Source organism: Schistocerca piceifrons, chromosome 2, assembly GCF_021461385.2.
Source record: "Schistocerca piceifrons isolate TAMUIC-IGC-003096 chromosome 2, iqSchPice1.1, whole genome shotgun sequence".
NCBI classification, from domain to species: Eukaryota; Metazoa; Arthropoda; class Insecta; order Orthoptera; family Acrididae; genus Schistocerca; species Schistocerca piceifrons.
In genome coordinates, this window is record NC_060139.1 from 160,724,210 (window position 1) to 160,748,753 (window position 24,544).

The following is a 24,544-nucleotide window of genomic DNA, read 5'->3' on the forward strand; positions in this document are numbered from 1 at the left end:
GAAAGTTCAATGAGGCTTTTTGCAGATGATGCTGTGGTATATCGGAAGGTTGTAACAATGGAACAATGGAAAATTGTACTGAATGCAGGAGGATCTGACGCATGCTGCAGGGAATGGTAATTGAATCTCAATGTAGACGAGTGCAATATGGTGCGAATACATAGAAAGAAAGATCCCGTATCATTTAGCTACAGTATAGCAGGACAGCAACTGGAAGCAGTTAATGCCATAAATTATCTAGAAATACGCATTAGGAGTGATTTAAAATGGAATGATCATATAAAGTTAATCGTCGGTAAAGCAGATGCCAGACTGAGATTCATTGGAAGAATCCTAAGGAAATGCAATCCGAAAACAAAGAAAACAGGTTACAGTACGCTTGTTCGCCCACTGCTTGAATACTGCTCAGCAATGTGGGATCCGTACCAGATAGGGTTGATACAAGAGATAGAGAAGATCCAACGGAGAGCAGACCGCTTCGTTACAGCATCATTTAGTAATCGCGGAAGCGTTGCAGAGATGATAGATAAACTCCAGTGGAAGACTCTGCAGGAGAGACGCTCAGTAACTCGGTACGGGCTTTTGTTGATGTTTCGAGAACATACCTTCACCGAGGAGTCAAGCAGTATATTGCTCCCTCCTACGTATATGTCGCGAAGAGACCATGAGGATAAAATCAGAGAGATTCCAGCCCACACAGAGGGATACCAACAATCCTACTTTCCACGAACAATACGAGACTGAAATAGAAGAGACAACCGATAGAGGTACTCAAGCCCTCGAAACAACGTATCTGTAATATTGTAATTGATATGGCCGTATTAAGGAACTCAATATTCGCGGAATTACAATTCGCGCCTTATGGCAGCAAGACCAAATTTCTGTTAGGCATGTGTTATGGGTATTATAGCTGCTCTTTGAATGGAACCTAGAGCCTCGTTTTCAAGTGTGATTTAAGAAGAGTTCATCAAAGAATAGAGAAAAGCGCACAAAAAGTGTCAAAAGTAGATATCGGTATCTGAGGACCAAATACCAAAGTGGATAATAGAAATTATCACTGTTCGACATGGGTTCTATTTCTGATATTAAAGTATGTGCTTCTAGACCATTTTACCGTGGGAAATTCAAATATGTAAACAAAATATCGTTGTCAGGGATATTTTTTATGTAATATGTATATATATGTATATTCACAATTCATGGCAAACACAGAGACGTTATAGAGAAATACGGATATGTTGCCGCATCCAGTAGTGATAGAACGTGATAATTTCTTGTGCAACAGCAGGTGGGAAGTATCAGACATCATTAGGTTATCCCCCGCCACACCTATGTCATTAAGACCACCTGAAACATCTCATTAACTCGAACGGCGACAGCCGGTCGCTGCCTCGGCAGTAAAGCTTCACGCCTCCTAGGGGCAGGTGCATCGAGTTTACAACAGTGGCGTTAGCCGCAATTTGTGTCAGCCTTAACGAGTGGGTGTTTTGGCTGACAAGTAACTGTCTGTCATATTTCCTAGCACGGTTGAATTTTTTAGTTCCTGTGTGTAAACTGATTGAGCCTGGTGCTGAAGATAAAACGACTGCTTGTTTTTACACATCAGCGTTCCTCTGGTTCCCTACTATTAATTTAATACAGGTGTATTACCAAAGTGGTATTTTTAATTTTGCAGAAATGCCACGTCGTCGTGGATGTCGATATAAGCCGGACAACCTCTGCTACATCTGTGGGAAGTTCACTTTTACAAGAAACAGGAAGAAAATTCCTTCAGTCATAAAGAAAGCATACAAACATTACTTTGGAGTAGAGGTAGGAGACGAAGATAAAGAAAGGGCACCACATTTCTGTTGTGCTACATGTTACTGCAAACTAATTCAATGGTGGAAAGGTAATGAGAATGTGGAGTTGTTTGCTGTTCCTATGGTATGGAGGGAACCTAAGGACAATGTTACTGATTGTTATTTCTAACACAAATTCAGGGTTTTACAAACAAAAAGTCGAAGAGGCACATTGTTTACCCAGATATGCCTTCAGCGAGAATGCCAATGCAGCATTCCGACAACCTTCCTGTACCTTCAAGGGCTCGAGGTGAAATTCCGAGTGACAGTGAAATACGTAGTACTGAAGAAATCACAGATGATGATTCTTTATATCGCTGCACAAGTGAGTCATCGCCACATTTGTTAACACAGGCAGATTTAAATGATTTAGTACGTGATCTAGGACTAAGTAAACAAAAGGCGCAGATGCTTGGTTCAGGATTACAAGAGTTTAATCTACTGCACCAAAGTACTAAAATCAGTGTGTTCAGGCCCAGAGAACATGCCTTTATTTCTTATTTTTCAACTGACGAAGCACTGACTTGTTGCAATGACGTTGCTGGCCTGATGAAAGTGCTGAACTTCACTTATATTTCATAGGAGTGGAGTCTTATCGTAGATGCATCGAAAACAAGTCTGAAGGGTGTTTTGCTCCATAATGGAAATAAAATACCCTCTGTTCCAGTAGCTTACGCTAGTCTGACAAAAGAGAATTACGAATTCGTACAAAGGATGCTAAATTAATTAAAACACAATGAACACAAATGGAAAATATGTGCAGATTTCAAGGTAATTGCTATGGTACTGGGAATGCAACAAGGCTACACAAACTATGCCTGTTTTCTTTGCGAGTGGGATAGTCGAGACCGAAATTCTCAATACGTGAAAAAGAAATGGCCTAGGCGAAGATGGAAAGTTGGCGAAAAGAATGTACAACGTGAAAGTCTGGTAGCTCCTGAATATATACTACTTCCACCGCTTCACATCAAACTTGGCCTGATGAAACAATTCGTTAAAGCCATGGATACAACAGGCTGTGGGTTTGCATATCTAGCTACCAAATTCCCCCGTCTTTCAGCTGCAAAAATAAAGGAAGATGTATTTGTGGGCCCACAAATCAGGCAGCTGCAGAAAGATGGATATTTTGATGCATGTTTAACTGATAAAGAAAAAACCGCATGGGACTGTTTCAAGATGATGTCGGAAAACTTCCTCGGAAGAAGAAGAGCTACTAACTACAAAGCAATGGTGAAGGATATGATCAAAGTATATCAGGATTTGGGGTGCAATATGTCTTTGAAGGTACATATGATGGACTCTCATCTGGACTACTTCACAGAGAGTTGTAGTGACGTATCGGATGAACATGGGGAAAGATTCCATTAAGACATTTCTACCATAGAAAGGCGCTATGAAGGGAAGTGGGTACCTCCTATGTTAGCAGATTATTGCTGGAATATCATTCGAGAGAAGAAAGATTCACAATACAAGAGAAAAAAAGTGATGTGCATTACAAGGCAGTGGCTCATTGTTTGTCATTTTTCTGTAATTTCTCATGTCAAATAAATGCTTCAAAGTGTATATACAAAGGTTACTGTGTTACATGTTAGATCCCACCCTCCATTAATGTGATGAACTTATAACATCATAAAGATGTGCGTTTGCTGCACTATATCAGAAACTGAAAAGAGAAATAAAACTGCGATTACTCATAAACTATCACTGACAGAAAAAAAAAAAACAGTTTTCAATTCAGCACTCAAAATACAACTAGGATCACAATATTTTTATCAGAAATAGAAAAAAAGGTTTTTCTTGTAGAACAGTGTTGTTTACAAGAGGCTGCATGATCTTGACACAAAACAGGCGACTCAGAGAATGAAGAATTTTGCAAACAACCAATAATGAGAACAAATAATCTGATTACCTAACCCTTTCTTTTATTGGCGCTGTTCTCATTAATTTACATTCTTCACTCATTTAAAATATGAAGTTCAAATTGATTATTTGTTTCATTCACAGCTGATTAATTATGATGATAGGCACTACTGGTAAAATTTAACACGTTATGGTTGACGCCGTGAATGGCTTCCTCTCTACTGACAAAATAAGGCTGTAGGCAACTCGAGGTGTGGTTTGCTATTTGTGTGTCTTCCACTTCCTCGGACCTCCCAACTGACTTACCTAACCTCTTGAAGAGGGACCTATGCTTATCGTGGCGCAGCCTGGTTATTTCCACCTTAACAAATCTTTGCCAGAGGTAAAAGAAGTTACAGGCGACAAGAAATCCAAAGATCGACTGGTGGATCGAACCCTGGTTAAAATTCTGGTACCTGCTCTTCTTCGTTAAAATACTGAATTTTTATATTGAGGCAGTCCTTCTCAAATGGCGCTCATTACTCAGTAACAAACCCGTATAGACTTTTACTGTCAGAAACTGGTTATGATCACCAGTGCCATGCAAGTTGACTGCCTGCAGCTGACTGAGGTACTGCAGTTCAAAGATTGGCGTACTTAGAAAATACGTGCTTCATTTTGAATAATCCAGCACACACACGTATATGTTTCTCATGTGAATATTCGTTTATAAGGGACATGCAGTGAGTGTACCTTTCAAATTCACACCCATATCTGGGCCAGTATGAGTTCAGAGCTTTTGCTCAACTTGGTAGTAATGCAGTATCGATACCAGCAATGTCGTTGACACTTGTAAAAGCCTGATGACTGTGAAAACGCAAAAAAATCAATAAGTGAAACCTTCAGATGGATATTTGTTGAACATGAGGAGAGGGGCTGACCTAGAGAAAATCCAAATATGATGGTCAAGTACATACAGTACACAGGTCCTGCCTTTCTATACGATCCAGTCACAATGTGACCATCTGTCAGCAGCCTGAATATCCAGCGTCTGCAGCCCAGACGAGCAGGAAGGGAGTTGATGAATTTCTCGAGGGTACCAACAGAGATGCAGTACCATGCTGACTCCAGTGCCGCTACCTGTTGACAGTTTCTTTCTGGTCAGCCTTGATTTGCCAGTACCGTGGCTCAATGTCCATAGCTGAAAAAATACTTCGGTCATTTCAAGTAGCCTAGGGTGTCATCAACGCGTGGCTATGGATAGACATCTTTCCTCATGAGTTTGTTCATTCGTCGGTAGTCGGTGCAGAATGCCGTGTGCCGTCTATCTTGACAAGGACCATCAGTAGAGGCCCGAGGCCTCCGTGAAGGTTAAATGATGTTATCTTGCAGCAAATTCTCCACATCCTCTTTGATTATACGTCGTTCAGTTGGTGGAGGAGAAAGAGGAGATTACTGTTTAATGTCCCATCAGCAACGAGGTCATTAGAGAGGGAGCAAAAGCTCGGATTAGGGAAGGACGGAGAAGGAAATCCACCGTGCCCTTTCACAGGAACCAAGTGATTTAGTGATGTAGTGAAATTGCGGAAAACCTAAATGTAGATGGCCGGACGCGAGTTTGATCCATCATCCTCACGCACGCGAGTCCAGTGTGCTAACTGCTGCACTGCCCTTCTCGGTCGTTTAGCTGACGACGGACTATATGACTGCTGTCTAGTTAGCCGATGATCCCCAGTGTCAATACGTTGTTCTACCGTGGGCTGCGTGGTTTGCCTTTTCCCCAGTCCAAATCTGGAAACATCTGCAAATTGATACAGAACGGCTATCACCTGCCGACGTTATTCCTCTGTCATACCACATCCTATTGACAGCTCGATACTAGCTTCCTTCCCGGCATTGTCTGTAATGGCAGCAGAGTGTGATTCTTCTTCGACGACACTAAGCTTCCTTTTCTGGACTGGTCAAGTTGTTCCTCCTTAAACTCTTTTGGTGGTGAATTGTTGCTGCTCGTGACAAATGGTGATCCAAACTTCTGCTTGACTTACTATAATGCCTAAGATCGTCGCTCCCATGTACAGTTCTTTGTGAGACTGAGTAGCTTTTTCCAGTCCTCGATCGGCGGGTAGAACTGGTCTCGTTGATGACGGCGGGAGAACAAAGTCTTCAGCGGCAAGCAACCGCCAAAAGCTATCGTTATAGTGTGTGTTGTTGGAATAACTTCATTAGCATCGAGCTCCCATCTTCCATAATCTATGAATGATTTTCGTGCCTGCAATACATCCTAGCCGAGATTAATATTACGACTATCTTCTTTTAAAACGATAGATTCAAAGGGCTGTGTTCTGTCATTGGTAGGTATTCTAGTATTACGTGCTCCAGTCAGCTGGACGTACTATCCATTTGCGACTTTCAACACTGTCGCTTCCGTAACACAGAACGTATCTTCTTTAGGTAACGACGAGAAGTACAGAAGAGGAAGTCCTTGAGTCGACTACCACACCAAAGGAGTCGTTGATGATAAAGTCAGTGACACTTTCTGTCATCTTGGTGACTGTCGTCTATGGAGGAATTGCGTCTGTGGCAGCTTTACGTCCATAAACGGTAACCTCGCTTCATTTCCTTTGTCATTAGCTAGGCGTGCCACTCGTACCTCAGCAGGAGTGCGGGGAACGGCTGTGGCGTGTTGGGGACCGACCGTGAACAGGGTATGACGATGGGCTTCGTCCCACAGGTCGACTATAATCGTCTGCAACTGACTGGCGCGAACAGAACTGTTGTTGTGGTTGACGTCCGGTGGCGTAGCAGTCGTCGAAAACCTCCCTTCTTTCTCTGCAGCTGCGTTCAAGTCTGTCCAGGACGTCCACTGTGGAAACACACGTGCGTGTTGTCCAGAGTCCTCCAAAAACCCGCTCTTCTTCGGGGCGCAACACTTGGAGTAGGAGTTGTTGTACTTACTTTGGTCGGGTGCTAGATTGTCTTCTCATGGCTGGGTGACTGCGGTGTATGTCCTAGTTGGCCAAGTCCATTCTTCAGGGAACATTCACCTGGTGTCGAAGATTGGTGCAAAGGATGGATACCCCTCTTCTTCATCATTCTCTATTACCTCACGACGTATAAGGTCGCCATTCTTGGCAACTATCTCCTGCTGGCTGGGTCCCACAGATTTGATTGCTATAAAAAGCCTTATCTCTTCTCTCATTACGTGGCATATGCGAAAGGCGGTCTCCGAAAACTGCAATAGGGAGAACAATCGGGAGTCAGTCGTACTTCTTTCGCATGGTTCTTTTCTGTCACATTCGATGCGCTGGCATCATTTGATGAATTTCTCGGTGGTTGTGACGTCCTTCCCCAGAAGACCTTCGTAATATGTCTTCTGCAATTCCATTAATCATGTATGAGATTTTGTTGGCTTCTGTCATAATTGGATTCACACGGTGCCATAGAGGTAATGCATTCTGTATATAAAACTGTGCAGTTTCCTGATGACCTTGTGCCATGTTCTTCAAACGTTTTTCTGCCAAGCGGATTTGGCGCTGATTGTCGCCACACGTTTTCTTCAGTTTGGGCTGAAATTTATCTACCTATTCAGCTTTTCTTCATTATTTTCGAACCACTACTGAGATGCGCCGTCCAGGTAAATGTAGACATTTGCCGAACACATCGTATAGACTTCTCACCTGTTGTATTTGGGTACTCAGTCGAATTCTTTCATCCATTTCGTTGGGTCCTGCATACCCAGAAAACACTGACACATTCCCGATTTGCTGCTAACTTACAACTGGCTTATAATTCATTGGTCGTTTGAATATACAGTCAGTAGGAACGATATACGGCTATTATTCCAGTCCCTGTCCGTGCAGGTATCGGACTTTAGATTCTCTAGTTGGAAACAAGGTGATGCGAATATTATGAATTACCTAAACAGTCATGTTGTAAGAATAAATGATAAATACTAAGTGCCAGAAAACTGCATGAGGCCGAATTTGAAACGGCAACCTATAGCATGCGAAGCTATGAAACCAAACACTACGCCACTCTACACACACTAAAGCTCTTGCTCTTATGAATCAATATTCATGCAATTTCAACCCATCACACAATAACAAGCACAGCCCCACTAATGCTGAACATTGTAGCTTTTATTTCACCATCAAATGTACACGCCCCGTTTCTGTTCTTTTAAATGTTGTCGTTACATCTACGTGTTTGTCACAAAAGTAGTATACACATTGTGATCAAACGTTTTTCATATTAGGTGCATTGTGCTGCCACCTACTGCCAGGTACTCCATATCAGCGACCTCAGTAGTCATTATACATCGTGAGAGAGCAGAATGGGTCGCTTCGCGGATCTCTCGGACTTCGAACGTGCTCAGGTGATTCGGTGTCATTTGTGTCATACGTCTGTGCGCGAGATTTACACACTCCTAAACATCCCTAGGTCCACTGTTACCGACGTGATAGTGAAGTGGAAACGTGGAGGGACACGTACATCACAAACGCGTACAGGCCGATTGACAGAGACCGCAGACGGTTGAAAAGGGTCGCAATGTGTAATAGCCAGACGTCTGTCCAGACCATGACACAGAGATTCCAAACCGCATCACGATCCACTCCAAGTACTATGACAGTTAGGAGGAAGGTGAGAAATTTGGATTTCATGGTCCAGCGGCTGCTCATAAGTCACACATCACGCCGGTAAATGCTAAACGACGCTTGGTGTAAGGAGAGTCAACATTGAACGATTGAACTGTGGAAAAACGTTGTGTGGAGTGACGAATCAGAGTACACAATGTGGCGATCAGATGGCAGGGTGAGGGTATGGCGAATGCCCGGTGAACGTCATGTGCCAGCGTGTGTAGAGCCAACAGTAAAATTCGGACGCGGTGGTGTTATGGCGTGGTCGTGTTTTGCATGGAGGGGGCTTGCACCCCTTGTTGTTTTGCGTTTCACTATCACAGCCAGGCCAACTTTGATGTTTTAAGCACTGTTGAAGAGCAAATCGGAGATGGGGATTGCATCTTTCAACATGATCGAGCACCTGCTCGTAATGCACGGCCAGTGGCGAAGTTGTTACACGACAATAACATCCCTGTAGTGGACTTGTCTGCATAGAGTCCTGACCTGAATCCTATAGAACTCCTTTGGGATGTTTTGGAACGCCGACTTCGTGCCAGCCCTCACCGACCGACATCGATACCTCTCTTCAGCGCAGCACACCGTGAAGAATGGGCTGCCATTCCCCAAGAAATGTTTCCTCGCCTGACTGAACCGTATGCCTGCGAGAGTGGAAGCTGTCATTAAGGCTAAGGGCGGGCAAACACCATACGGAACTCCAGCATTACCGATGGAGGGCGCCAGGAAGTTGTAAGTCATTTTCAGCCAGGCGTCGGGATGCTTTTGATCACTTAGTGTATGAGCAAGAAACCCTCTATGTTCATCTTCTCTCTCTCTCTCTCTCTCTCTCTCTCTCTCTCTCTCTCTCTCCCTCCTCCTAGCCACATTTGGCCCAGAAACAGCAGGTCTCACGCTCACGAGTATCAACACAGTGGGGTTTGTATCCTCCTAGTTCCAGTGGGAACGGAAGTACATGGAAAACAATAATTTTCAGCCCGTGGTATATAGGCCGCCTCGCATGGCAAGCATATTCCGTAGGAAGTCTATTGGCGGTTTAAGAGAAGACCAAATGGGAACTGATATGAACACATTTTATGGCATTGTGTAATGTGAACGTTAGAGTATTTCGAGACAATCGTCATGACGATGCATCCTGTCGTAAAGCTGCATCTACGAGGCAACGATTTGTGGATAGTGACATTCCTTAAATGAACTGGCCTGCCGAGAGTACTGACCTCTACTCAGTGGAACATCTTTCGCATGGGTTGGAATGTCGGCTTCGTTCCAGACCCCAGCGTCCCATATTAAAACCTCCGATTGTTTCGGCTGCTATTTGTGCACATATACGTATGTGAAACTGTTCCCATATTAATGTCCGTTAATAATTGTCCGAATACCTTTGATCAGATAATGTACCTACAACTGCGGCACAGGCAGCTTCTCCATTATTAATTTAAACAGATGAGTAACTGAGCTTACACAGCTCATGACACAGTGCGTGGAAGCCACAATCCCCTCCATTACTGAGGAACCCATCTGTGATAAACTTATAGTGCACTGTTAAACGATAATAAATATAAACTACCTCCACCATATTATGATTTCTTGTGCTGATGAAAGTTTAGAATTTCCACTAATACAGCACCTCAGTCGCTATTTACAGTTTGTAAGGATGTCACATGGCGTTGGTAATATAAAAATCTTAATGCATCAATAAGGATTTTTAAAAAACTGTGAATGACGTAGCATGATCAATTCATTTGACTTTCGATAGGTAGTGCTAATGGCTACGCTGTATTTCTGAAAATGGTGTTTCAGAACATACCACCAAGTGGTATATAAATCTATTCATTGGGAAAGCAGTTTCGAGCAAGAAGATCACCATCAGGCCAGAAAATATCACCTCAGACTACTGATTTACAGCTCACTATAGTTCTGATAATAACCATTCTATTTCCACTTATAGACATCTAAGATTTTACTACCAAAATAGATTTCTTTCCTGCAAAAGCCAGATACCACTGTGTATTGTAAACCGTTGAACTTTTCTTGTTTGGAACAAAAATAAACTTGTAAAAATGCTGAAAAATCTGCTTTTCAGCTAATCTCCTTGTTCATTATATTTTGAGAGTATTTTTGTTTGAGCAACAATATTTCTACTTTTTCTAACAGGTCATGGTTTCTTCCACTATTTTCTGTACATGATAGGTTGTTGTGAATGCCGTTTAGTAAGCGACTATTAAGAGGACATACGGTTAACTGCTGTGAACTTGCCATGCTCATTGAGTGTGAAAGCAGTAGGTTGCTCTTTACAGGAGTAACTGTCCTATACAGAACGGCCTGGACACAGTAGCGCTAGATAATCAATAGTTTGTAATATTACGTGTACTGGTAAGAGTGTATTGCAAGAGACTAAATTTTATTCTGAAATGTTTTAAATCGTGTGAAAATTGAGACGGTTTTTCGTTATCTAGTAAAGACTATAATTTCATTCGTATGTGAGACTTGAAATCAGGAAAGTTAGAAGTGCCTCGACCTTACATGCCTTCAAGTGTAATTAGAATGGTCATCATCAGAACTACAATAAATTGAAAATCAATAGCTTGAGGTTACGTATTCTACCCTGATAGTGATTATTTTGTTCAAACATTGCTACCACAATGAAGAGATTTGTTTAACACTTGCTAGTATGTTCTGCAACACGACTTTCAGAGATGCAGTGCAGTCATGTGCACTGCCTATCGAAAATCAAATGACTAGTTCATGCAGTTTCATTCACAGCTTTTGAAAAAATCGTTTTTCATGTAGTTAAGATTTTTATATTACCAATGCCATGCTGAGATCCCTACAAACTGAAGATAGTGACTCAGGTCCTGTGTTAGTGGAAATCGTAAACTTGCATCAGGGCAAGAAAGCATAAAATTGTTTACAGTAAAGGTACATGTAGTTTATATTTCTAATGGGTTAACAAAGCAGTATAAGCGTGTTACAGATAGTTTTGGAGCAGATTGTGCCTTTCATGCACTGTGTAAAGCTGTTACTCGTCTGATTAATAATAGAGAGGCTGCGTCTGCCACAACTGCTAGTGCACTGTCTGATCTAAAGTATCTGGACGACTATTAGCGGATGTTAATATGGGAACACATTCCAAGAAGTATCTATGGAGAAAAGGGCAGTCGAAACCAACGGAGATAGTCATGTCGGACGCCGGAGTCTGGAACAATGCTGACATTCTAATTCGTTCGAAAGATGTTTCACTGAGTTCAGGCTTGGACTCTCGGCTGGCCATTCATTTCAGGAATGTCACTATCCACAAATCATTGACTCATAGATGCAGGCTTATGACATGATAAATTGTCATGATGATTGTCTTCAGACACTCTACTGTACGCAGTACACAATGCAGTAATATATGTTCATGTCCTTCACATTTGGTATTTTCTTAAGCGCACTATGGGTAGCACTCCCTAACGGCCGATCTCTCTCTCCATAGCATACGTCACTATTGACGCAACACATACTAATAAGTAAGATTCTCCAGGCATTCATCCAACCCATCGGACTGTCATAAGATGTGATTTATCAAACCGTTCGTTTCCAGTTAACGATTGTCCAGTGGATACCACCTCAGACGTCGCTTAGCAGTGACTACAGACGTGAATGGCTTACCAGTAGGTGCACGACCAACGTACGTCATTCCTTTTAATTGAATGTCCACAGTCACAGTACTAGCCTGCCGGGGGTAGCTATTTGGAACTCATGAAGTATGCTTCACTCATTGCATGCAGTTTTTTACAGCTAACTTCCACGATGCTCGAAGGTCCCTATCCATCAGCATATAAGGTTTTCTGCTTTGGCTTAGCTCTTGTTGTTCATTCGCTTGTCCACTTTACGATCACATCACTAGCAGTCCATTTGGGCAGCTTTAAAAGGTGTGAAACATACCCAACGGAATTTTGGCACAGGTGACACCCAATTACCGCTATCTCTGTGCTCTTCTCAACGACCCATATGCTGTTACTGTTTCTCTACTGACAGCACAATAGTCCTCGATCTCATTTATACTGCCGACACAGCCTCTCCTGACTATCTAGAGTCAGTTTCGTATGATACAGAAGTGTAGACATACTTTTGATCAGGTAGTTCAGATGAGATGGGCGGACGGCCGTGAAACGTAATCTCCTTGCCAAATTAAGCACATTTATGCCAGCTACGTCGCTTACAAATAGGTTGGCAAATTTATGCGATGCCTTAAGAGGTGGCAATAACTAGCAGTTATTTTATATTGATGAATTACTCTCGCATGGAAGATGTTTACGTGGAAGGAAATATGGTATGTCCCATCGTTTTTAGTTGGTGGAGGTCACAGAATACGGCAATCCTATCACCAACAGAGCCATACCGAGATAACCCTGCGTTAGCGTAACAGGCAGAACTGCCGAAGCAACGCTCTCCCCCCTCTCCCCCCCCCCTTCCACACACCCTGTAAAAGTATTTCATTCCAATTTCTTGCTACAAAGATTTAGCAAATGTTATAATTTGTAAGTCTATTAAACTCTAAAAAATTGGAAGTGAGACCAAATGTATATCTTGATTTTTATGACAACAGCAATACAAAGATTTTTGCGCCATTTATAAAAGTAATAGCGTTTTATGATCATCAAGTCATTCATATGTATAAGTTGTTAAATAGAAATAAAATAAATTTGGGCTCTTGTTTAGAAAAGAGGGAATGTGGCTTTCCAAGAATCATGTTCTATTATTATATTTAACATTGTATTTCGTTGCCAGCCTGTGTGGCCGAGAGATTCTAGGCGCTTCAGTCTGGAACCGCACGACCGCTACGGTCGCAGGTTCGAGTCCTGCCTCGGGCATGGATGTGTGTGATGTCCTTAGGTTAGTTATGTTTAAGTAGTTCTAAGTTCTAGGGGACTGATGACCTCAGATGTTAAGTCCAATAGTGCTTAGAGCACTTTTGAGTGTCGTAGCCTGTCGACAAGACAGCTAAATTTGACCATCTGCTTTCACAAATACTAGATAGGCAGTATTTTATCTCGTCTCTAATTTTCAGACACTGCGTGTACAAGATGCTGAAGTAACTGAAGTTTCTAATATTCCCAAAGCAATTCACAATATTGGATCAGTGTAACGTTGTCATAACCTTCAGTATAACCAAATGGGAAGTCATGTCGATGGTGTTTATCAGAGAGGTGCTATTTCATTAACTAGCTCCGCTTACGAGAATATACATTCTATACTTACCAGCAAACGTTTTTCGAGATAAGATTTAGAGCTTTTACCAATCGCATTTCCTGAGACGATATTAAAGTCACATGAAATGGAGCGGCTTACGTGAGGTCGGTTTTCAGCTCCACTTATTATTCTGCCAAATACTTCAAAGCACTCACATTAAAAACTTTCGCTCCAGTCTTTAGTCGGCCTAAATCGGTAAAAGTGGGAGGCCTAAGGTTAAACAGCACATTCGCATCCGCTCCTACTCGCCGATCTTCGAGATCCTGTCACTGACAAATAGCAGCAGTAAGTCCAACGTTGCACATGGGCGAGCTATCTCTGCGACAGCTGTTTGAACGATGTATGAAACGTATTAGCATCACACATCTGCTCGGTAGTATTTTTTGTTTCTAATGTTACTTGGGCCGAATGACAAGGCAGAAACGGCAGTGTGACAACTGCTTGTGGCTGCGACTACTGTCGTTCTTCCCATAGGCAGAAGAAAGAAATGCAAGCGTTAGGAGAATTCTCGCATCTTTCACGGTTAATTCTGCAACCGCTTACCTTTCGTAGTTTTTTTTCTCTTAGTCTCCTGCGCTGTCTTTGTGCTTTTGTCCTTGGAGGGGCCATATCTCACCAACTTCTTGATGCCTTTATCATGAACGCATACGATCTGTAACTTGAGTAAGTTAAGTTGCACCTTCTATTGGTCCCAAATTGTTCCAGAATGGACTGGGGAGCACGGCATGGACGTGAAGGTGAGGGTGCTTTATACAACAGTCTCGCTGCCCAAATTTGGGGGGCCAAATCGTAATATAGTCAACAATTAGCATTTGTAATAAACAGCTCATGGCTGCCTAAACATCAGATAGGTTTACAATATCTTCCATTGTCTCATGGAATCCAAGCAAATTCACGAACGCATTATTATGACAGCGACATGGGACGTAATATGTTGGGTTCCACCATCTTTTTCTGTAAAGACAACTCAACGTGCCGTGACTACCATGCTCTGAGTGTAGACTTACAGCTCTCATGTTACGTTCTGAATTAAAAGGGTAAAAGTGACGGAATCTCATTGTTGACTATTTTTTTATTCTGCCTCACGGTCTTCTTGGTGGTCGTCGACGGTAATGCAGTGTAAAGTTATTACAAACCGGACTGCCGATTACAATACCAAGCACGTTGGTGTCAATAATAGTATTCACTACTTTATGCTTTCAGACTGTTGAAGTAGCTATCGTAGCCCATGTTACGTCAAGTTGTTTGCTTGCATTAATAAGTCTTTAAAACAAAACTGTTGACAAAAATTTAGTACGGGGAAACAATATGAAAATTTCTCAGGGAGTGAAATCGCTCGACCGCCCGGTAATCTAGAGAGTGGATGCTCACAACCCATATGGGCAGGAACCGGAACGGGACCATAAACATGTATATGTTCATACTTTACGTTAGGTTTCTCATCGATAGTACAGTTGCTGAAGGATAACAGCATTTTTCAACAAAGGCTGTAAACTATTTTCCAAATTATGTAATTCAGTTGCATGTCTACTAGCTACTTCCAGCGTTAAAATCCACTTCAAAGTGATACACGAACACTCATGTACAATCCAGTAACTCCCTTGCATACTGAAATTGCTTGCAGGACCGGAGTTCGGAAACGGGACAGTGTCTTTCGGAGGCAATACTTCCAGCAGTAATTAAGTTAATAAGAGTGTTTCTCGTGAAAGGCCAGTTCCAGGTTCAGTCTTTGTACGACAACCAGTTCTGATCAGTCAGAGAAATTCAAAACAGTGCACACTCCGATAGACAGTGAGAAATCCATTCTTGTTTTTCTCTAGAGTGTCACTTCTCTGATGCATCATAAACAACCAATCACTACCGATCATCTCTCTAACACTGTCATGTTTTAAGTGGACACACTACTCATTGACCGGCCATTGTGGCCGAGCGGCTCTAGGCGGTTCAGTCCGGAACGGCACTGCTGCTACAGTCGCAGGTTCGAATCCTGCCTCGAGCACGGATGTGTGTGATGTCCTTAGGTTTAAGTAGTTCCCAGCATAGGGGACTGATGACCTCAGATGTTGAGTCCCATAGTGCTCAGAGCCATTTTTCAACTACGCATGGGTCTAGGTTGCGGGTTCGAGTTTCGGTACAGCAGACAGTTTTGATCAGTAAGTTAAGTTCGAATCACTCAGCGATTCCCAGTGCTTCTACAGCATATTTCACCAAAACAGCATCATAAACAAACAAATTCTACCCAACAGATGTCTAATGCTGATATGTTTTATATGGCAACAGTATGCATGGTTACAACTGTAGCCTGTAGCGCTCTCATGTTCACTATTGAAGTTACTGCTGCTACTTCGCTATTGAGCTGTAGATCTTGAATATCGACGAGCAGGAGCTAAAGAAAGTGTGCTATATGACCAAAAAGCTTCCGTAAAGCTTGAAAAGTGGTTGAGAAGTATTTGCGGAAGTAAAGATGAGAGTGTGTCGTGAGTCACGTCTAGTTAGCTCCATCAGAACAGCATTAACCAAGGAAACCTCGGTTCCGACTTCCAGTTCATGTCCTCCCACTACCCACTCCCTGTATTTTACACCTGCCACCTTCAGAATTTGAAAGAGCGTATTCCAGTCAACATTGTCAAAAGCTTCCTCTAAGTCTACAAATGCTAGAAACGTGGGTTTGCCTTTCCTTAATCTAGCTTCTAAGATATGTCGTAAGGTCAGTATTGCCTCACGTGTCCCAACATTTCTACGGAATCCAAACTGAACTTCCCCGAGGTCGGCTTCTACTAGTTCTACCATTCGTCTGTAAAGAATCCGCGTTAGTATTTTACAGCCGTGATTTGTTAGACTCATAGTTCGTCAATTTTCACATTTGTCAACACCTGCATTCTTAGGGATTGGAATTATTATATTCTTCTTGAAGTCTGAAGGTATTTCGCCTGTTTCATACATCTTGCTCACCAGATGGTTGAGTTTCGTCAGGATTGGCTCTCCTAAGGCCGTCAGTAGTTCTAATGGATTGTTGTCTACTCCCGGGGCCTTGTTCCGACTCAGGTCTTTCAGCGCTGTGTCAAACTCTTCACGCAGTATTATATCTCCCATTTCATCTTCATCTACACCCTCTTCCATTTCCATAATATTGCCCTCAAGTACATCGCCCTTGTATAGACCCTCTATATACTCCTTCCACCTTTCTGCTTTCCCTTCTTTGCTTAGAGCTGGGTTCCCATCTGAGCTTTTGATATTCATACAAGTGGTTCTCTTTTCTCTGAAGGTCTTTTTAATTTTCCGTAGGCTGTATCTATCTTATATCTAGTGAGATAAGCCTCTACAACCTTACAGTTGTCCTCTAGCCATGCCTGCGTTGCCAATTTGCACTTCCTGTCGATCTCATTTTTGAGACGTTTGTATTCCTTTTTGCCTGATTCATTTACTGCATGTTTATATTTAGTCCTTTTATCAATTAAATTGAGCATTTCTTCTGTCACCCAAGGATTTCTAGTAGCACTCGTCTCTTTACCTACTTGATCCTCTGCTGCCTTCACTACTTCATCCCTCAAAGCTACCCTTTCTTCTTCTACCGTATTTCTTTCCCCCATTCCTGTCAATTGTTCCCTTATGGTCTCCCTGAAACTCTGTACAACCTCTGGTTTAGTCAGTTTATCCAGGTCCCATCTCCTTAAATTCCCACCTTTTTGCAGTTTCTTCATTTTTAATCTACAGGTCAAATCTCTGTCTTACCATTATATAATCTATCTAAAATCTGTCAGTTTCTCCAGGCTTCTTCCATGTATACAACTTTCTTTTATGATTCTTGAACCTAGTGTTAGCTATGATTAAGTTTTGCTCTGTGCAAAATTCTACCAGGCGGCTTCCTCTTTCATTTCCTACCCCCAATCCATATTCACCTACTACGTTTCCTTCTCTCCCTTTTCCTACTGCCGAATTCCAGTCACCCATGACTATTAAATTTTCGTCTCCCTTCACAATCTGAATAATTTCTTTTATTTCATCATACATTCCTTCAATTTCTTCGTCATCTGCAGAGCTAGTTGGCATATAAACTTGCACTAGTGTAGTAGGCGTGGGCTTCGTATCTATCTTGGAAACAATAATGCGTTCACTATGCTGTTTGTAGTAGCTTATCCGCATTCCTATTTTCCCATTCATTATTAAACCTACTCCTGCATTACCCCTATTTGATTTTGTGTTTATAACCCCGTAGTCACTTGACCAGAAGTCTTGTTCCTCCTGCCACCGAACTTCACTAATTCGCACTATATCTAATTTTAACCTATCCATTTCCCATTTTAAATTTTCTAAGCTACCTGCTCGGTTAAGGGATCTGACATTCCACGCTCCGATCCGTAGAAGGCCTGTTTTCTTTCTCCTGATAACGACATCCTCTTGAGTAGTCCCCGACCGGAGATCCGAATGGAGGACTATTTTACCTCCGGAATATTTTACCCAAGAGGACGCCATCATCATTTAACCATACAGTAAAGCTGCATGCCCTCGGGAAAAAATTACGGCCGTAGTTTCCCGTTGCTTTCAGCCTTTCGCAGTACCAGCACGGCAAGGCCGTTTTGGTTAGTGTTACAAGGCCAGATCAGTCAATCATCCAGACTCTTGCCCTTACTGGAAAGGCTGCTGCCCTTATTCAGGAACCACACGCTTGTCTGGCCTCTCAACAGATACCCCTCCGTTATGGTTGCACCTATGGTACGGCTATCTGTATCGCTGAGGCACGCAAGCCTCCCCACCAACGGCAAGGTTCATGGTTCATGGCGAACCATAATAAAACAAAACCGAGGTAAACATAACCACAATAGTTTGTAAAAGTAGCAAAATTACATGTGAGTGATGTATATTGCATTCAAACACTACATGGATGATAATATACAAAGTCTGCAGAACTGCACATGATCTCACTCAGGGAATTCAGTAGGAGACAATTGTGCTGAAATCAAAGCACTAAACGTTGTCATGTGCAATCACAATCAGGAATTTTCGACAATATTATTATTATTCAATATTTTAAACATAGCTGCACAACAGCAACGGTTCCACGTAATAAAATTATAGACAGACGACCAGTTGCAATGGATAACGAATTCTTTACCTAGGTTTCGACAAATATAAATTTGTCTTCTTCAGAAAGTGGCAATTTTACATTAGTAAGGACTAATGTACCATCGCCGTTTCTACAAATGTCGGCATAGATCCTTTTGTTAAAAATTAGATATAGCCCTAGAATTAGGGTTTATCACGTAAATATAAATTAGTACATGGATCTTGCAGAGCTTACAACCGAGGTCCGCAAGATCCATGTACTAATTCTATGGCTATATTTCATTTTTGACAAATGGATCTATTCCGACATTTGTAAAAACGGCGATGGTACATTAGTCCTTACTAATGTAAAATTGCCACCTTCTGAAGAAGACAAATTTATATTTGTCGAAACCTAGGTAAAGAGTTCTTTATCCATTACAACTGGTCGGCTGTTTATAATTTTATTATTATTATTATTATTATTATATGTTAAAGGATCAACAGTGACTGCTACGGGATGTGACGTGCGCGTACCTCAGTCATGTTAGTTGGACAATGTGTTAGGCAAAGTGCAGGAGGCAGTACGGCCATCGTAGTAAGGAGCATTTAACATCCCCGGCACATGTGGTTGGGCATTAGGTTTACATACAGTAATTGGAGTTGTGACTATGTAGGCTTTCCCGGCGTGCTAGTATATCAAATTCTAGTCCGGTTTCCAGCCGGATCAAACCGTCATCTGAACACAATATTGCAGCGGTCCACCTGGTCGCCATCATCAGGTGAGAAAAGCTACGCTGCTCTCGCAAATAACTGATTCCACTCGCAAATGACTGTACCTATATATGCACCGGAAGTACAATAGTCTGAGAACACTATCAAAAAACTACGTCCTGGTGCGGCCGTTCCACCTAGATTATACGGTTTGCCAAAGATCCATAAGGATGGGATCCCATTGCGCCCTATTGTTTTTATTTTGGGTGCTCCTACTTACGACTTGGCAAAATATTTACCATCGGCTCTCAGCCCTCATGTGGGTAAATGTGAACACCATATTTCTCATTCCATGGATTTTATTCGGCGTTTAAAGTTGCTTCGACTTTGTCCCTCTGATTTACTTGTTATTTTTGATGTGGTGTCACGTTTTACTCGGGTCCCTCTTGAAGAATCATTGATTTTAATTAACGAAAAACTTGATATGGAAATGATGAGGCTCTGTCGTCATATTCTGACGTCCACCTATTTTTTATTTGATGACTAAGATTTTGAAGAAACTGGCGGTGTGGATATGGGGAGTCATTTATCCTCCATGGTCACTAATCTTCTTATGGAGGACTTTGAGGATATGACCCTGAAAACATCTTTTTTTATGCCTTCGTGTTTCCTGAGATATGTTGACGATATGTTTCTTGTTTGGCCACATGGAATAGACTCTGATTATTTGACTATTTCAATTGTCTTCATCCGAACGTCAAATTCACGATGGAAATTGAAAAGGAGGGAAAGTTACGTTTTTTGGTTGTAGTAGTTTATAGAAAAGAGGACGGAACTTTTTGACACAGTGTTTACAGCCGACTCATACCAATAGGTATTTACAGGCTACCAGTTGCCATCCACATTTTCAACTTACAGGAGTCCTTCGGACCTTGGTTAAACGAGCATATGCTGTCTCGGACGCTGAGAATTTACCACAGTAGCTGCAACATCCTAAGGATGTGTTCAATAATAACGGCTATACGGACCGACAAATTCGACGTGCTTTTGAGTTTGGAACTCTACCTGAACCTTCTGAAGACACCTTTAGGTTTGTGGCTTTTCTTCCGTAAGCTGTGAATGTGTCCGCCAAGATAGGTAGACTTTTGAAGAAATATGTGATCAGATGTGTCTTTCGTTCGCCAGCTAAGACTCGAACACTTCTTGGCTTTGTTATAGATGATTTAGGTCTCAGGAAGTCTGGCGTTTACAAAATACCGTGTGAGTGCGGGAAAATTAGCATTAGCCAAACTATTCGTACCGTGAACGACAGGTGTATTGAATGACATCAAATGGCTCTGAGCACTATTCGACTTAACTTCTGAGGTCATCAGTCGCCTATAACTTAGAACTAATTAAGCCTAACTAACCTAAGGACATCACACACATCCATGCCCGAGGCAGGATTCGAACCTGCGACCGTAGCGGGCGCTCGGCTTCACACTGTAGCACCTAGAACCGCACGGCCACGCCGGCCGGCTGAATGACATCACCATACGCGATTATTACAACCAGAAAAATCTGCAGTGCCTGAGCATTGCCTTACAGAGGCACACAGGATGCCATACAATGACACGCAAGTTGTTGTAGATGCTTTGCGGTACTGGGATTGTGTTTTAAAAGAACCTGTTGAAATCAGACTAGCAGATAATATCATTAATCGTGATAATGGACACATGCTAAGTAAAACGTTGAATTCTGTTTTATCAGATATGAAGAAACAACGGCATCTGAATCGGCCGGCTATGTATAATCGTTTGTAACGATATATCATTCTCAACAGTATTCACCACCGGTGGCGCTGCAACTCTTTTTGCCCCAGGATGCAGCAGGAACGATTGAGTGCGTGCGCACTCTACTTAGCGCATGCGCTGTTGTACTTCCGATGCATATATAGGTACAGTCATTTGCGAGTGGAATCAGTTATCGGCGAGAGCAGCGTAGCTTTCCTCACCTGATGATGGCGGCCAGGTGGACCGCTGAAATATTGTGCTCAGATGACAGTTTGATCCGGCTGGAAGCCCGACAAGAATGTGATAGGATTTGGAGTTGCCCACTGATGCTTTCTAGTCAATAAGAGATATATTCCACTAGCGTAAAAGGTATCCTCATGGCGTTGTAGCGTGACATATTCTAAAGGAAGCGCTGTCACAGGCCGTACCGTTGTTACAAACTTCTAACAGCTGGCATTCTTATTTTCGTTTTCAGCAAACCTGTTATGCTCTGTTTGTCCGCCTCATTCCGTGGATGTACTGGGCCAACTGCTGTCTCATCTCATTGATGGTCGTTCGGGTAGTCTTTTTTGTGTCTTCATCCATTTATTTACGTCTTATATTACACACTATTACCTTATCGACACTGCGGTAGTGAAGGCAGCCAGTCTAGAAGAAGGAGACCCCGAAGAACAAAACCATGGTCCTCCAGGTTGGACGTTACTGGGTGAAAAATTCTAAGGTACATAACAGAAACAATAATTATCTGGAATTCACTCCGCAGAAAAATATATGTGTAGCTGTAATTCGTGGCCGGTTATGAAATAATGACAGGAATTCGTGGGTGGCGACCCATAAAGGACTATATAATTAATAAGATGAACTATCACGAAGCAGTATTAAAAGTATGGGCATCTAAAACGTACTTCAGTTTTCAGCAACTGGGTGGACACCGTAATAATCTGCCAGCAAAGCTTTTAAGCAGGTACACCATAAAGTCAACGTACTAAATGAGTGCGGCAATATCTTACTGTTGTATCTAAGTTAAAAGCCACCAGTTTGTTCTGATCATCATCCATTTTTCTAGCTTAGTACCTATGTAGCGCGCAAAACGAATGATGCTTATTGTACTAGTTCAGTTCGCACCTATATGAAAAACGTCATATTTAACCCGCGAGGAGCTACGAACAAATGTTATTTACTTACGGATTCGATCTTCGCACCGTATTCAAGAATCAACGTAAATTACTTTTATGACATCTGCAGATCAAAGCTGCTAGCAAATAGCCAATTATCTATTAGTGGCGCTAGGCGGTATGAATACGGCGTTTTTCAAACAAATAATAAGCTCTGATGTTGTATTGTACAAATAAACAAAATGTGTGTATAACTGCATTTGGAACTGAATTTGAGACATTACGGTTTTCGTAATAAAAAGTGGAAGCACCTGCAAGTACCGAGGAATATAAGAGTCTTAACACTGCAGTTATGGTCTACCAATGAAACAATATAGCTGAATGTGTGAAGTGAAACTTAATACGTTGGATGAATCACTTTCACAGTGTACGCAAGTGCGTAACGTTATTTATCACATCACTTGTGCAGTATAGCGAAATGCGGCTGCTGTACGCAAGTGGGCATGGCATGTGGTAGCACTGTGAACACTCGCGAAGGGAAGTGGCTTTAACGAACTGTGACCAAGTAACGTTCTCTCTATCGGAACTATGTAGGTGCACGAACTTTATTTGTAAGCACCCTGTGTGAAATTTAGTCACTCCATCTACCTAGAATGGATTACAAGCGTACCGTTAGGTGTAGAAAACAGATAACCACAAGAGTAAATATGTGTAAGAGCGCTTAAAATATTACGTACCTTTGCCTCCTGGATATTTACTACTTTTCCAACCATATATGTTTGTCATATTCATATTAGCCATCATCCGTGGCTGACACATCTCTTAATATTTTAGTCTGGTCATTGGCTGTTGTTTGAGCACTAGAAAACCACACTGCATTCTAAAATGATCGAACTTACGCCCAGTAAAGTGGAAAATTCTGATATACAGCTAGTTAACTGCAGAATGACTGAATTTTCTGTTATTGAGAAATGGGACAGCACGATCTTTCCTTACGTGGCAAAAAACTTTCTGATGCAAAGTTATTTTCAACAAACGTTTTCGTCAGACTTTGCTGGATTCTTCAGGTATTCAAAACCTTTTGTTACAGAACCTGTTTGTTATGAGTTCATGTCAAATTCTCACATTGGTGGATAAAATTAAGCACGTTACTCAAATGTTCGTCAAAAATGAAACTTCGGAATGAAGAATGTCAAAGTGGCGTTAACAACTGTGTTACTGTCCGTTTTGTGATTTTTATGACGTAAGAATCATTTCTGAATGCTACATACACGGACATGACGATGGGTGCAAGGTGCTTTCTATTGTAAATATTTATGATTTTTCAAAAACATTTGTATAAAATGCTACATTTTATCCCCTTACATGATAACCTGGCATGAGGTTCCATCTCACAGTGAACACGTTTTGTAACAAAAATTTCTCAATAAATAATTATGTGATCTTAACTTTTTTACTAGTTGCAGAACATTGCGTTATGTAGTGCTTAAACAACCCTTGATGACGCCTAATACCAAAAGGTGAATCATTTTATGTTTAACGCAATAACAAACATTGAGTTGCAAACTGGGGGTGATATTTAATCCAACTAACACGAAGAGTATGAAAGGCGCCACATAACTTTGTGGTTTTGTAATTTCAGGGTTCGATCAGGTCGGCAGAGTAGCTTTTCTCTACCTATTTTCTCTTAGGGAAAGACATGCCATGGAGGAAGATCACACTGGAAACCGAAATTGTGTTTTATGCTCATTTTTACTAAATTTGAAATTCAGCGCAAAATGTATTTGTAACCACCTGTCCTAAATATTGATGATGTCTTCTCCCGGTAAGTGAGTGGTCAGCGAGACAGAATGTCAATCCTAAGGGCCCAGGTTCGATTCCCGGCTGGGTCGGAGATTTTCTCCGCCCATGGGCTGGGTGTTGTGTTGTCCTGATCATCATCATTTCATCCCCATCGACGCGCAAGTCGCCGAAGTGGCGTTAAATCGGAAGACTTGCACCCGACGAACGGTCTACCCGAACCGAGGACGTAGTCACACGACACTTTTTTTTAACACTGATGATCGCTAGATTGAAATAATGTGGGTGTAATTACGAGGGCTATTCTGAAAGTAAAATCAGATAGATCGCGAAGTGGAAACTATTCTTAAAATCAAAAATGTTTTGTCTGCAAGAGTTAGCTACACGTTCCAGCAACTTCTGTACATAATCGCCGCTTCGACTCACGCATTTGTATCAATTTTCCAATACACTCATCATAGAAGAAAAAAGGTAGCCGCTTGTGCTTTCCACCATTTATCCACGATGCTCTACAGCTCGCTTTCAGTGCCAGAATATTGTCTTCATACCCA